This window comes from Aotus nancymaae, unplaced genomic scaffold (genome assembly GCF_030222135.1).
Source record: "Aotus nancymaae isolate 86718 unplaced genomic scaffold, 86718_ANA_hifiasm-v0.15.2.pri h1tg000020l, whole genome shotgun sequence".
NCBI lineage: Eukaryota > Metazoa > Chordata > Mammalia > Primates > Aotidae > Aotus > Aotus nancymaae.
In genome coordinates, this window is record NW_026988432.1 from 20,352,014 (window position 1) to 20,368,701 (window position 16,688).

At 41.9% G+C, this 16,688-nt stretch overlaps 1 non-coding gene across 1 annotated transcript; it reads left to right on the forward strand.

Annotated features, from left to right (window-relative positions):
- The first annotated feature begins 15,920 nt into the window (after positions 1-15,920).
- On the forward strand, positions 15,921-16,027 carry LOC135276206 (U6 spliceosomal RNA). The gene has a single exon (XR_010343749.1). It is a non-coding gene; the product is annotated as a U6 spliceosomal RNA (small nuclear RNA).
- Positions 16,028-16,688: the final 661 nt, after the last annotated feature.

Consider the following 16,688-nt stretch of genomic DNA (forward strand, 5'->3'; position numbering starts at 1 on the left):
TGAGCTATAAAATAGGGACAGTGATGACAACATAGTTGCTGGGAGGAATAAAAGAACCAATGCATGAAAACTCTTTGCACAGTGGTTGGCATATTGGCATATTAGTCTGAATATAAACTTTTACGCCATATATTCTGTATATACCCATATATGATATGTATATACAGAAATACAGTAAAGGTATGTATGTATATGTTATATATACATGTAGATGCAGACTGTTATATATAGATATAGATACAGACAAACACATACTCACACATCCTAGTTTACAGAACTAATATTCCTAAGACACATTTTGGGAAGTGCTCGGCTAATAATCTCTAAGATTCTGACCCCCTCCCCACCCATTTTGATTTCTATGTTTTTTTTTTTTTTTTTTTTTTTTTTTTTTGAGACAGAGTTTTGCTTTGTTGCCCAGGCTGGAATGCAGTGGTGCGATCTCGGCTCACTGCAACCTCCGCCTCCCGGGTTCGAGCAATTCTTCTGCCTCAGCTTCCCAAGTAGCTGAAACTACAGGCACACGCCACCACACCTGGCTAATTTTTGCATTTTCAGTAGAGATGGGGTTTCACCATGTCAGCCAGGATGGTCTTGATCTCCTACCCTCATGATCCGCCTGCCTCGGCCTCCCAGATTTCTGTTTTAATTCTAAAATTTTTAAGATCTTATCAAGGCATATGTGGGCTTCCTGTGTGTAAAGAACTCACTTCCATAAAATGCCATAGCTGAGAAGACCTTTCAAGATCACAGTGTCAAACTCACTTGTTTTATAGAAATCTGAGGCCTGGGGAGGTGTGGTGACTTGTCTGAAGCCACTCTCCATGGTGCTGTCATTGAAAAACAACATAAACATAAACATAGGAACTCATAGAGCTGTAGGACAACACCTCATCACCACTCTTGCCTTGGGATAGAGTGGGACTTAAATCTCAGTGAGCTTTTAGAGCTAATATTCACAGGCAGGTTCCCCATAGCTTCAGGGGCAGGGTGCTTTAAGTCTTCTTGAAAACCCACTCACCAGGTTGTCATAGGGTACCTAAGGACCCCCCCAAGACCCTCTGTTCTGGTGAGGCTCTTCATGGTGTCTCTTTGATTGGCATCAGGATCGTGAACATTCTCTAAAACCCAAGTTACATTGAAGGAAGAGGTTGCAAAGTCCTTGGCAATCCTGGCCAACCCTGTAGCATGGAGTGGTGTAGGGCCCTGTTGGAGACACTGAAAGTGGTCCTCACGAGGTATTAAGTATTAGCACAGGCCCTCCCTGAAGTCATTCAAGTCCCCAAACCCAACCATGCTGGTCATCAAAGCAGGCCTCTGCCTGGATTAAGCTTTCCAAGCTTACAGTTTGTCTGGGATCGTAAGCCTGGATAGGGTCTTGCTCTTAGACTTGCTGCTAGAGTCTCTTTCTTTCCTCCCGACCTCAGTCTCCTTGTCCATGTCCACTTTGGTCTCTCCAACATGGCGTCTGCCTGCAGCTTCACACCTGTCCATACTGGGTCCCACCTCTGGCTTTTGTCTACTGTGGCTAGCCTTCCACCAAAGGTTTGTACCCCGCTTTCATCCTGTTTTCGCCTAGGTGAGACAATAAACTGACTTTAGGCCAATGCGATGTGTGACAAGTGATGTAAACCATTTGCAGGCCTGGACTGCATAAACCTCCCGTGAGATTCTTGCCCACTTTTCCCGCATTTGCTGGCTGGATGTTGAGGCCCCGGCTGGCCTTAATAGGCATGCACTGAAGATAGTGGAATTCCTGGCAACCTGGGACCCTGACTGACTACATGAACAAGAGTCCTGCCCTTCAGCCCCACTGCCACATGGCCTTTATGTGAGCTAGAAATAACCTTCTATTGTGTCAGGGCACTGATATTTCAGAGTGTTTGTTAATGTATCCAGCATTTTTCTAATAGATATTCATATTTCCTCTACCAGTCATATTCCTTACTCCTAAATCCAGCTCCAAGTCTGATCTGTTTTGTCTGAAGTCCTCCTGGCCTCACTGATCTCAGTGTGCCCTGTCGCCCACATTTCTTTTACTCACATCTTCACACTCAGGCAGTTCCCACTTTGCTACGCATGGGCTTGTGGTGCTAATTGAAGAGGACAGAGACCTCGTTCTATACTCATTTGGCATCTCCCAAAATGCCGAGCGTCAAGACCAGCAAACAGTAGGCACTCAATCAATACTTGTTGATCGATCTGAGAGAGGCTGGAATGATCCATATGAAACTCCAAGCATCATCTAAGAGCTCACTGATTAAATAGATGAATCTTGCAACCTTTCTTTAATGCCACTAAGGCAGCCTTTGCTTCTCAGCCTGGAGACTCAGACTTGGGAGGCCTCCTTCTGGCCAGTTCCTGGATGGCTTCCCAGGTTCCAAGGTGCTCCGGGCCACCCTCCAATGGCCAGGGCATCCATCAGATGACCTGCTGACTGCAGGTTATTCTTTGTTCTCTCTGCTCCTCCTGCTTAAAAACAACAACAAAAACAACAACAAAACCCAGGCAAGCACCTCTCTCTAGGGCTCCTATTCCCCTCTGCCTATCTAGGGAAGAGTGGCATAGAAGCATCTTCCAATTACTATAATTGTCTTTAAAAATAGATATTTGTGTTATAAAGCCTCATAGAAGCCTCATGACAAGGGGCCCTGGGAGCCCAAGCATAGGACTAGGGGTCTTAAATGTTGCTTAGCAGCGTACTTTGAACTGACCATTTCCATTTAGGCCACTCTGCTCCAAATGCTGCCGCAGCTGACAGGTTAGTGAAAAATTCAGGCATACCAAGTAGCTGGCATCTTGGTGATAAGAAATCTTCGAGTCATTATGCTCCATTTTATTCATTTATTTTAGTTATTTTATGACTTCTTGTAGTATAAAATTAATTTTTATTAGAAGAAAAACAATTCGAGAACATGGAAAAGAAAAATGAACATTATATGAATGTTCATGAGATCACCCCACTGCACTCCAGTCTGGGAGACAGAGTGAGACCCTGTTTCAGGAAAGAAAAAATTCTGCATGCTTGTGTGATTATTCTCTTGGGATAAATTCATAGAAGTAGAATTACTAGGTCGAAGGAAATGTCCATTTTAAAGTTGTGTGATACCTACGGCCAGGAAAGGTCACGTCAATTTACCCATCAGTATTTCAGCTTGTTTGAAGTGTATTCAGTCAGACTCGTTTGTGTATGTGGATACAAATGGACAAGAGGTGGGATGGGGAGAAAGAATTAAAATAGTTAATATATTTTTAAAGCTGTTTGCCTTAATTCAATCTGCTCTGGTTGAAATTTTGCTGCTCTTTAAAACAGACCAGTGGGTTTAGATCCAGTTTTTATCTGATATGAGGTTGCAAAACATCTTACGCTGTACACTTGCATGAGTGTAAAGGAGATGAATTTGTTTTCAGCATAATTAAATTGGGCAAAAACAGCATGTCCTGGATAGCTGCATGTTTGTGGTGTGCAGTGGGGTGTGTGTGTGTGTGTGTGCGCTTATTCATCCTGTGGTTTGTAGCCCTTTGAGGCAAGGCCTGGTTGTTTCAATAAGAGAAAAGAAGAAACCTGCTTTTGAGATGCTCAAGGGAAAGAAAAAGCAAGGTGAAGTGTGGGCCGTTGATCTCATCAGGAAGAATATTGGAGCCAGGAAGAGCCACATCAGGGAAACTGGCTTTTTGGTGTGTGCAGATGTATTAAAATTCTTTTACTTAATATGTCAAAAATCTTTTTTCACAGCAAAAAAATAGAAACCATTAATCTCTCCCCCACCCCCAGCCCCCACCATGCTCCAATTTCTGGTCTGCCTTCTGACTCCCACGCTGCCTGTCTTCTGGCGGATGGTGAGTGGGTCTGTTAGCCTCTGCTGTGAGCATGGATGCCTCGCTGCAGGGAGAACCTCCGCCCTGTGGACCAGACCCTTTCTACAGCCTAAGTTCATGTGTCCTGATTTGCTTGGCCCTGAGGAAGGAAAGAAGCTGCTTTATTCATGAATCCCTGAGTAGGATTGCCTCTGGAAGCAGGGCACTAGCTGTCTGGTGGAGAGGAACAGAAGATGCAACTTCTGCTTAAACTGTTCCCTGGCCCATCCCATCAGTCTTCCAGATTATGAGTTTGAGACAGCGTCATGCAGGGAAAAGAACTGGAGTTGCGTCAGGAGTTCTGACTCTGACAATGTCTGGTCAGTGACTTTGCCCAAGTCATTTAACCTCTTCGAACCTCAGAGTCCTATTATGTCAAAAGGCAATGACAGGGTCATTTGTGAAGATGGATTAGCTGGTCCTTCCAGACCCACTGACTCTTGATATATCTTGCATGAATTATCAGGTGGAAGTTGCTCTCTTATCACTCTTCCTCAGTACCCTCCCAGCACGTTGTTTATATGGCTTTCACTACCCCAAGTAATGACAGTTTCATGGTTTGTGCTCTCTGCTGGACTATTGCTCTAGTTAAGGTACTGCTAGTGGCCACGACAACTAAAACCCCCAAGTTTTATGGGTTTACAATAGAAGTACATTTATCAACCACTTGATTGATGGGGAACCTCCATTTAGGAATCCAGAGACCCAAGCTCCTTCTATTTTGTGGCTCTGTCATTCCTTAGACCCTTGTATAAATCCAGCCAGAAAATGGGATGAATGTGTGGAGGAGCGCAGCTCCTTCTTAACCATCTTGGCTATGAGTGGCTCATATTACTTCTGCTTACATTTCACTGGTGAGGACAGTCACGCAGTTCTGCCTAGATGCAAAGGAAGCCACAAGCAGCTGCACCTCAGAGACAACTCTATAGGACAAAGGGAGAACAGCTATGAACCTCTGACTGTGACTCAGCTCACAGTCATCTAAGATCCTTGTGAGGGCAAGACATTGTTCTCCCTATGTCTCAGCACCCCACATGGCTCCTGACACATATGTTCAGTATAATAGACTTGCATCATCTGTGTATTTCATTTCTGTAAGTTTAGCTGCATAGATAAATAAAGAAAACAATCTAAATAGTGCCTGCGACTCTGCTGCAATCCCAGGCAATGGGTGTATGTCAAGAAGAACAGGCTGCAAACCATAGGCTATGGGCCAAACCCTGCCCACTGCCTGCTTTTGGAAATAAAGTTTTATTGCAACACAGCCATGCCCATTCATTTACTTATTGCCCCTGGCTGCTTTTGTGCTGCAGTGGCAGACTTGAGGACTTGTGACAGAGACTGCAAAGCCTAAAATATTTGCCCTCTGGTTCTCTTTAGAAAAAGTGTGCCGACCCCTGCTCTAGTGAGAGAGGGTGAGACAGGAGACTCAGCTCATGGTTTTCTTTTGTCTGTTTCCGTCCCCTTCCCTGCTTACAGTGAGCATCTCGTGCTACTGGTTGTGATTTTCAATCCGGTGTTTAAAGCCACATGTTTGTACAGCATGGTGTCTAAACACAAGCCAACTCTGTGAATGCACAGACTGTGTATGCTGCACAATTACTGAAGGAATGTCTAAGGGCAATGTTTACCTTATGCACTTTCTTCAGAACCTACTGCTCCTCATAAAATATGACTCTATCGTAAAGACGCATTGAATGAGTGCATAAGTGGATATGCCAACCCTTTGCAAAGTTAAAGGGATACTACAAACCACAGAATTACTGTTACTTTTGATTCTAACTTACATTTCAAGAAACAGATGCCTTCCATCTCAGTGGTCCTCAACTTTTTTGGCATCAGGGACTAATTTCATGGGAGACAAATTTTCCGCAGACCAGGCAGTGGGTAGTGGGAGAGATGGTTTTGGGATGTTCAAGCACATTACATTTATTGTACACTTTATTTCTATCATGATTACATTGTAATATATAGTGAAATAATTATGCAGTTCACCGTCATGTAGAGTCAGTGGGAGTCCTGAACTTGTTTTCTTGCAACCAGGCAGTGCAATCTGGGCCTGATGGGAGGCAGTGACACCCGAAGTGTGTTGCTTATGTCCAGTCTACTCCGTAACCTCATTTTGGTTGCTGCCAGTGCTAAAACCCTGCCTCACAGAGATAAGATGTTGGAAATGGGAGCAGGCTTTTCAGGGCTTTTGTGGCAATTTCAGGATATTCTACCTTGACTTTAATCCAGAGCATATAGAGATTTGAATTTGTCTCAAACATACTTTTTAGGCCACCAGATGCAGCTGTACAATTGAAGTACATCCACCCACTTGCCACTATAAAGCCTACCACTAGATGCAGCTTAATTGTCGGCTGCTACTCACTGATAGGGTTTTAATGTGAATCTGCAAGCAGTTGATTTATTATAGTCTCTGTGCAGTCAAACCTCCCTACTAATGTTAATCTGTATTTGCAGCCACTCCCCAGCACTGGCATCACTAACTCAGCTCCAACTCAGATCATCAGTCATTAGATTCTCATAAGGAGCACGCCATCTAGAACACTCACATATGCAGTTCACAGTAGGGTTTGTGCTCCTATGAGAATCTAATGCCGCCGATCTGACAGGAGGTGGAGCTCAGGAGGTAATGCAAGCAATGAGGTGCAACTGTAAATACAGAGGAAGCTTTGCTTACCCACCATTCATCTCCTGCTGTGCAGTCTGGTTCTTTACAGGCCACAGACTAATACCAGCCCATGGCTTGAGGGTAGGGGACCCCTGCTCTATCTGTAACCAAGGAGGATAACCTTTCAACCCCAGATGCTCTATAGAAGCTCATGCCCTGCAAGTTTTGTGCCTGGTTGCTTTTCTCACCTCTTTGAATAGCTCATTGTCACAAAATAATAACTTTTTTTAAAAGATGGAGTGGTGCATTACATACTTTCTGAATAGCAAATAGGAAAAATAATTTGACATCTAAATATGTGCTTTGAAGTTAGAGGACTTCGAGTACTCACCTGCCTTAGACTGAGAAGACAAGCCATTTGGCTAAAGGCTGTGTCTAGGTCTCAAGGGTCTAGCAGGAACTTAATGTTTCATTTGGATGTGGTGGGTCTGCTCTGTTGTGACCCCAAAGTACACCAACTCTCACTGTGGTTTTGATAAGCCTAGTTGAACCCATACCCCAATGAGACTCAAATAGGGAGCGTACGTACTTATTCATATTCTAAGGACATTGCTTTTGATCAAAATATTTTTGGAAACTTTTTAGATTTGCATTTAGAATCTGTGGCACATTCTTTTAAATATTCTCAATTTATTTGGATTTGAGAATGGGCTTTTGTTTGTATTTTTCAACTAGCTTTTTTTTTTAAAACTTTTAATTAAAATATACAGCCCTCATTCATTGCTGATGGAGATGGAAAGTAGCACGGCCATTGTGAAAGACAGTTTGGCAACTTAAACAAAAGCTAAACATACTCTCATTATACGATGCAGCAGTTGTATTCCTCAATACTTACTCAAATGAGTTGAAAACTTACATTCACACAAAAACCTTCATGTGCATGTTTACAGAAACTTTATTCATAATTGCCAAAATGTAAAAGCAACCTAGATGTCCTACAGTCTGGAATGGATAATTAAACTATGGTGCATACAGACAAAGGAATATTATTCAGCACTAAAAAGAAATAAGCTATCAAGCCATGAAAAGACATAGAGAAAACTTAAATGTGTATGACCAAGTGAAAGAAGCCAATCTGAAAAGGCTACTTATTGTATGATTCCAACTATATTACATTTTGAAAGAGGAAAAACTATGGAGACAGTAAAAGATTTAGTATTTTGGGGGGGTTAAGGGGAAAGAAGGGATGAATCAATGGAGCACAAAGGATTTTTAGAGCCATGAAACGAGTCTGTATGATGCTATAATGGAGGAGAGATGTCATACATTTGTCAAAACTCATAGAATGTATAGCACCAAGTGTGAACCCTAATGTAAACTATGGACTTTGGGTGATAATGATGTGTCAATGCAGGTTCATCAATTGTAAAAAATTCATCACACTGGTGGGGATGTTGGTATTGGGAAAGGCTGTGTGTGAGTGGGGCAGGGCCTACTACATGTGTAGGGTCATGTGTACAGAGTACTGCCTGTGTACTGTGTGTGTAGTTCTGCATGTGTAGTACTACGTGTACAGAATTCTCAGTCTGACCCCTGTGTGTGTAGAGGCATGGCATACTGCATGTGTAGGGGCATGTAAACAGAGTTCTGACTGTGTAGAACAGTGGAGTCACACACTGTTTAGTACTGTGTGTGTAGTACTGCGTGTGTAGTACTGTGTGTGTAGTACTACATGTATAGTACTGCATGTACAGAGTTCTCACTCTGCTCCCTGCATGTGTAGGGGCAGGGGGCAGACTGAGAACTCTGTACTTTCCACTCAATTTTTCTATGGATCTAAAACTGCTCTAAAAAATTTAGTCTACTTAAAAAATACATACCATACATACAGAAAGTGAACAAATAATCAGTGTACAGATTTATACATTTTCACAAATTGAACACTTTGATTTGTTCACTTTCTGTATGTATGTGAAACCAACATCCAGATCAAGAAACAGAATACCAACATATCCCTAAAAGTCTCCAAATACCCACTTTCTGTTGCTGACAACTCTCTATAAGAATAATGATTATGCTGATTTTTAACAGAATTTTTAGTTTTTCCTGTTTTTGAGTGTTATGCACATGGAATCATGCAGCATGTCTGCTTTGGAGTCTGGCTTCTTTTGCACAATAATATGGTGGTGAGATTCTTCCATATTACTGCTTAAAGTTGAGCTTGTTCATTCCCTTTGCTGGATGGTATCTCATTGCTTAGCAGAAAGCTTTTAACCTGACTGTGAAGATGCTTCCCAAGGGGCCTTCTGGATGTAGTTTAAGCAACTGAGACTGTCTAGGACCTTGAAGTGAAGTAAAACTCTCACTGAGAAATAGATGTTTTTATATCTTTATTTATCAAGTGAGTCCAGTTTACTCCAAGGCGCATCCCATGTCCCACGGCTCTCTGATGAAGCTCAGAATTTACCCCGTCGCCACAACAAGCTATGGCTTTGTTCCTATTGGGATGTATTATCATGCTTAGATCTGACCTTGCCAAAAGGTGGTGAGAGAATTCAGCCAAAGCAGTTCTGCAGCAGAGGAAACAACAGTCCTATGAAGTGAGGATGATAATAAAGAGACCTTTTGCTTCCTCTTGCAATTGATTTTACCTCTCTATGCCTCAGTGTTTCAATCTGAAAATGGAGACATCTACATTGTTGGTCTTATAAGGAAACTATCTTGGTCTGCTTGTGCTGCTCTAACAGATTTCCTGAGGCTGGCTAGTTTATAAAAAACAGAAGTTGATTTCCCATAGTTTTGAAGGCTGGGAAACCCAAGATCAAGCCACCAGCATCTTGTGAGGACTTCCTTCCTGTATCCTCACACGGCAGGAGGGCAAGAGAAACTAAAAGCTGACTGAAACGTCTTTTATAAAGGTCTTACGGTCATTCATGAGGAAGTCCTCATGACCTAATCATCTTTTATAGACCCTACCTCTTAATACTATCACATTAGCAACACCTGAGTTTTGGAGGACACACATTTAAATTATAGCAGAAGGCTAGGCGCAGTGGCTCACGCCTGTAATCCCAGCACTTTGGGAGTCCAAGGCAGGTGAATCACCTGAGGTCAGGAGTTCAAGACCAGTCTGGCCAATATGGTGAAACCCTGTCTCTACTAAAAATACAAAAATTAGCTAGGCGTGGTGGTGCACACCTGTAATCTCAGCTACTCAGGAGGCTGAGGGGAGAATCGCTTGAATCCGAGACTGCCACTGCACTCCAGCCTGGGTAACATAGCGAGACTCCCTCTCAAAACTGAAATGAAATGAAATGAAAATTATAGCAGAAGCATGAAACAATCAATTAAGAGTGATGAGAGACTTCCGAGAGATTCCTAAAAGCAAAAAATATGTGAGTGTTATTTTTGCTGTTAGAAGTTGTGTGAGTGACGATTAATTTTAGTAAGATTGCAAATACTCTTGAAGACCTCTAAGCATGGTGTATTAATTGCTAAATGTGCTAGAACCTCCCCATATCATGCCCTTCCATGATATCCTGATCACATGCACCATCCAATCACACAGATAACTGTGATTTTTTTTTTAAGGAAACAATAATTTTGGAACAGGGAAACACAAAAGATTAAGAGAGCAATTAGTAGCATGTACATCATGAAGCACCCTGTAGATCACTTATATTAAATTCCAAGTCCTTTTATTAAAAAACACAAATCTTTTCATTTTTGTGAAGAGCTTCCCAAAGACTAGGGTGGTTAAATAAAAGGTAATCTGGAGTAGAAGGGAAGTATGAAAGAATTTCCAGAGCATGCTGCTCACTCCTCACTGTGGGCACAGACTGCCCCAGGCATGAGCACTGGATTGACACTGGTTGGCTTCTGTAGCAGATGCCCATAGCCCCTTGGGTCTCCTAAATGCCAATGGCTTTCTCCTATAAGCAAACATGATACTGCTTGAGGGCTTTCTCGGCCACTGGAGTGAATTGCTCAAGAGCCCCCCTCAAACCAGGTCAAATAAAAGTTGATAGTTAAGCTTTCTCACTCATTGAGTAGGACAATTCTGAGGTATGTTTTACCTACTGTCCAAGTGGTAAAAGGCATTGAGCCTCAATTTCCCACGGTGGCAACCTAGGCATTCATGAGCTTTATTGGCCTCCTTTGCTTACTTTGCTCAATTTCCCACTAGCCTGCTATGCTTTCTGAGAACACATTCCAAATAAACTACATGTCCAAAAATGCTTGACTCAGGGATTGCTTCCAAGGAAACCCAAATGAAAACACCTTTTTTGAGTGATGTATTTTGTTGCCCAGTCTAACCATTGAATATGGACTCTTGTTCATAAGGAATAAGAAATGGAAAAGAAAAAGTTGGAAGATTTTTCGGTGTCAGACTTTCTCATCCTTGAAGCTTGCATGGGAAGAAATCAGGAAAAAAAAAAAAAAAAAAAAAAAAAAACCTGAGAAAGAAGATTACCGAATCAGAAATCTCCAAGTTTGGGTGTATCTATGGAACACAGTTGTGTTGACAATAGAGTTTGGTGAATTAAAAAATGATTCCTGTGATGAGAAAATTAGATTTTCCCAATAATAAAAATAATCATTCAACATGAATTTTAAAAATCATCACAGGTAATCCTGATACAAAACCAAAGGACTAAGACCTACTACTCTATTCTTTTAGGTTTATGACATTAAAATGCATTATGGGTGTTGAACAATGAGAACACATGGACACAGGGAGGGGAACATCACACATTGGGGCTTGTCAGGGGATGGGAGCCTAGGGGAGAGATAGCAGGGAGTGGGGGTGGGAGTTGGGGAGGGATAACATTAGAAGAAATACGTAATGTAGATGATGGGGGGATGGATGCAGCAAACCACCATGGCATGTGTATACCTATGTAACAAACATGCACGTTCTGTACATATACCCCAGAACTTAAAGTATAATAAAAAAGAAAGAAAAAATGCCATTATGATAGCACTGTTTGTTGTCTGTTTCGTGAGCCAGACATTGTGCTATGTCCTTTGCATACGCTTTCTGATCTAATTCTGACAACAACTTTTGAGGTAGGAATTTTTTGTTGTTGTTGTTTCCTGCATTTTGCAGATGGTGGGTCTGTGTTGAGAAGTTAAGAAACTTGCCTCAGACTGCACAGTTTCCTGCTTTGTAACTGAAATTCAGGCTGAAATTTAACTTCTTGCTTTTCTCAGGTCTGATGTGTTTATAAACTTTCTCTCTTTCTTAGTGAAATTTGCAAAAGGTTGGTCTTGTCAAAGGACCAGCTTTGTTTTTGTTGATGAATTTATACTTTCTTTTAAAATTATTTTTACTTCCTTTCTTCTACTTTCCTTGGATCATTTTGTTGTTGTTCTCATTTTTGTACTTCTTAATTTGAAAGTTGAGTTCATTTAGCTTCAAAATTTTGTGCTAATAAACTTCTTTATTGCTATTCATTGGCTTCTAAGTACCACTTTGGCTGCATCCTGTAAGTTTTGTCATATAGTATTCTTGAGTTGTAAACAGTTTGTAATTTTCTTGTATTTATTCTCAAGCTTGGGGGTTATTTGAAAATCTGTTTTCAGAGTGTTTTGTGGTTATCTGTTTGTTTTGGATTTCTAACTGTATTACATTGTGGTCAGTAAATACTCAACATAATAACAACTTTTTCTTTTTGGTCTATTAACAGAACAAGGGAGGTTCCAGAATTGCCACTGGGTGGAAGGGAATGCTGCACCTGTATTGGCTCCATAGCTTTTACCTAAAATTGAAGAAACATAAATTATTCATGTCAAAGAATGGGAGGGATGGCTGAGAGGGATTATAAGAAAACCAGAATCCTTCTTCCTACCTGCAAGCCTGTAACTGGTACAGACTAGTAAAAATAATTTTTGTATCCCCTCCCCACCTTTGTATTTCTTAGCTTGGTGACTTGGTCAAATTAATCTTCAACATATGTTGAATTGAATAGTTACACCCATCATAAAACAATTAGCACTATGTACTACTATAAGAAGCATCAGCAGAGAGAGCAAGAAGAATTAAAGACAAGATCGGGGTGTCCAGGTGTCACTAACTGCCCTGAAGGAGGAAGTGAGGCTTGAACAGAGCCTTGCAGGAATAAGATGAGGCAAAGTGGAGTGGGGCAGGGTGCTTTCCATGCAAAGCGAAGGACCACCAACCTGGTGGTGGTGGCAGTGCAAATCATGTTCATCTGCATGAAGGGAGAAATCTAACAAGTAGACTTTGACTGCAGCAAAGAATTTATACTTTAGAGTAATGGGAAATCAGGGTGATTGAGCAGAATAAGACCAGCATGTTTGGACATTTTAAGTTTAGAGCAAGAACTTTAGTTTCCTGTGGGAAATAGGAGTCACCATTGATGAGGCTCGATGAGTATGTTAAAGGGGTTAATCTATCAGAGATGGGCTACATGGATTAGAAAGGGAGAACAGAGTGATAATGAAAATGATGGCATAAGTATAGGGCACATTTTGAAGGAAGAATTGGCAGGACTTGGGGCCTAATTAAATGTAGGGGTTGAAAATAGGAAGGAGACGATGATGACCCCTTGGTATCCAGTCTGGTGGGCCGGAAGATGACAATGACACTCAAGACACAGGAAAGTAGGTTTCAAAAAGAGACCACGAGTTTGGTTTTAGATATGTTAAGATTGAGAACCTCTGAGGGGATGGGTTTGAAAATCATCAGACTAGAGCAAGAGAGGTGGCAGAAAGGTTGCAGAGAAAGCTCCAAAAACCAAGGAGAGAATTTTAAGGAAGGATGTGTGCCTGTGTGTGCACCTGTGTGTATGCATGGCAGGGCAAGGGTTGGTGGGGGAGTTGTCAACTGTGTCAAATGCTGTTCAGAAATGAGAACAGGGTGTTTAGACAGAGTACTTGAGATTTAACCTTAAAGAATACAGTTTCAGTTAATGTAATGGTGACAGGCAATCAGGTTGATCAGGCTGCAAAGATTTAGGGAGAATGGGCAGCAAAGCAGGGGAGGCGATGGGCCTAAAGGGCATAAGTCATATTACTTTGTGTAACTACCTTGCCCTTTAATTTCCTTGAAAGCTTTAGACAAACATCTTAGAAATGAAAGTGGCCTTGGAGAGTGAGGTGCTGGGAGAGGCCAGCAGAGCGCCTGCCACAGAAACTGAGGAGGAGTTTCAAGATGTTCAAATGGAACTTTCTGGGATCATGGTAGGGAAGAGATGGCTGTAGGCCATGAGAAGTTGGGATAAGAGGAAAAATGTAAGCCACTGAAATCTTCTAGACTGGCAAAAACTGGGTCTTGGCAGTAGTGAAGCCCACAAAGGAACCAAGTTGGGTTGAATGTGAGGGGAGTGCACTTTGAGTGCTGAGTGGTCGCTAAAGCTGGCGGACTCAGAAGCATCTCATCCTTGGAGAAGATGGAGCAGGAGGGCGAGGCAGCCCTGCCCTTGTGGAAGCTAGGGATGTAGTGGTTTGGGGGTTTCCGTGGTGATCAGAAGTAACCACTGATGCCTCAACAGTCTCCATTAGTGGGACTTTTTTCTTGAAAGGCCTTGTTGGCTCATTAAGATTGAGGCAAGAAAAAGCTTCTCATTTTGTTGGCCTAAAAGTTCAAACTTTTTTTTTAGGTCAAACTCAGCATGGATGTGAAACTTCATTAGCTGTACTTCAGCTCTGAGAGGAAGCCTCACAGGACTCAATATTTCTAGCTCAGGAAACTCAGAGCTCTTCCAGAGGGAGTACGTTGGATAATGTCATGTCTCTGGAGGGCTGTGAGGTTTTTAAGAAAAGTGGGTCTTCACTCCTTTCTGCTGAGCCACTGGGATACACCAGGCCTGTCTGTTACACATACATGCTGGTGCTTGTTGCAGACAAAAATATTCTGGCCTGAGGGTGGGAGGTTTTTGTTTTAGATCTAGCCCAGTGCACTTTAGTCATTGATCCTCTCTGCACCTCAGTTTTCCTCATTTGTAATATAACGGATGTGGCTGTGGTATGGACAAGTAACACCTATCAGAGCTTTTTGTGTTAATGTTTGCTGCAAGTCAAGAATGAAGCCATTGTCACCAAGAGAGGGAATGAAGCAGCCCATCTATTTTGGAGGAGGACCCTGGTGCTGCCTTGGGGCATGTGGGGTCTAGGCCCAATTCTGCCATTCTTAGTGGCAAATTACAATTCCCCAGACCTGTTTGTTTGACTTAAAAATAGATGGTGCAAACTACTGTTTACAAATACACAGGAAGTACTATGGGGTCTTTTGATACGAGACAAAAGCACAGGGCTTCGGAGCCAGATGGAATTAGCCCTCTGAGATTTCATGGGACAAGGGCCATATGAGTCCTAGGAGTACTTGCATCAGGGGATTGGGTCCACCATTCCTTGTGGAAGGAGGCCCTTCTTGGGAGAGGCATTTCAAGTGTCATTGTGTGACTGGCCCATCAACCACAATAGCTGGGCTAAATGGTGATGCTAACGCATTAACTTTGGATTTTACGTTTTCATCCAGAGAATTTTTCTGCGAGAAAGACCAAGTACTGAAGTTCTTCATAGATTCCAGTGAACAGTTTGCAAAATAGGTAGATGCAGCCTTCAGCAAAAAATGAAAGTGCAGTCTAGAAAACAAAGGGAGAGATTGTCTTTTATAGAGAAAGTTTCCACTTGGTTCCCACTCTGATTTACTTACGCAAATGAAGGATATAGACTTGCTTAGTTCTGATTGGTTAATGCTGAGTTATGATTGGTTGTTGCAGGTCACTGAACTACAGCCTACTCGTTAGTTCAGGTGGTGTAAGCAGGAACAGACAGCTATAAAAGTGCCAAAGTTACACAAATGTGGGTTTTCTGGGAATTCAGAGTACAGAATAGATCTTGCTCTATTCTGAATTTAGGTGCAGTTAACCACTCAGAATCCATCCTGAAGGACTGGATCTTTCAGGGTTCACATGTGTATATGTGGGAGTGGGGTGGGGTGGGGGAGCGTACATATTTAAAGAAGATGTTCTTTATAATATCTATAGAATCTTCCATTTATATGATGGGATCATTCTAAACTTGGGAGAGAAAACTTCCTCGATCCTGGTCCCATTCATTTACCACTCTTGTTCTTTCCTCCCCTTTGTAGACAAACTCCTTTTTTTTTGAGACAGGAACTGGCTCTGTCACTCAGGCTGGAGTGCAGTGATGTGATCATGGCTCACTGCAACCTCTATCTGTCAGGCTCAAGCCATCCTTCCACCTCAGCCTCCTGAGTTGCTGGGACTATAAGCATGTGCCAGCACACCTGGCTGATTTTTTACTTTTTGTAGAGGTACGATTTTGCCATGTTGCCCAGGTAGGTCTTGAACTCCTGAACTCAAGCAATCCTTCCACCTCAGCCCCCCAAAGTGCTGGGATTACAGGCATGAACTACCATGCCCAGCCTGTAGACATACTTCTTAAAAGCCTTGCTATGCTTGTTTCGGCAGCATATATACTAAAATTAAAACAATACAGAGAAGATTAGCATGGCCCCTGTGCAAGGATGACATGCAAATTCGTGAAATATTCCATATTTTTCCCTAGAAGAAAACCTAGGCAATACCATTCAGGACATAGGCATTGGCAAAGATGTCATGACGAAAAAACCAAAAGCAATGGCAACAAGTTAAGCCAAAATTGACAAATGGAATCTCATTAAACTAAAGAGCTTCTGCACAGCAAAATAAACTGTCATCAAAGTGAACAGACAACCTACAGAACGGGAGAAATGTTTTGCAATTTATCCATCTGACAAATGTCTAATATCCACAATTTACAAGGAACTTAAATTTATAAGAAAAAAAAATCCCATCAAAGAGTGGGCAAAGGATATGAACAGACACTTCTCAAAGACATTTACACAGCCAACAAGCATATGAAATAAAGCTCAACATCACTGATCATTAGAGAAATGAAAATCAAAACCACAATAAGATACCATCTCAAGCTACTCAGAATGGTGATTACTAAAACGTTAAGAAACAGCAAATGCTGGTGAGGCTGTGGAGAAATAGGAATGCTTTTACACTGTTGGTGGGAGTATAATTTAATTCAGCCATTGTAGAAGACAGTATGGTGAGTCCTCAAGGATCTAGAACCAGAAATATCATTTGACCCAGCAATTCCATTACTGGGTATATACCTGAAAGAATATAAATCATTGTACTATAAAGACACATGCACACACATATTTACCACA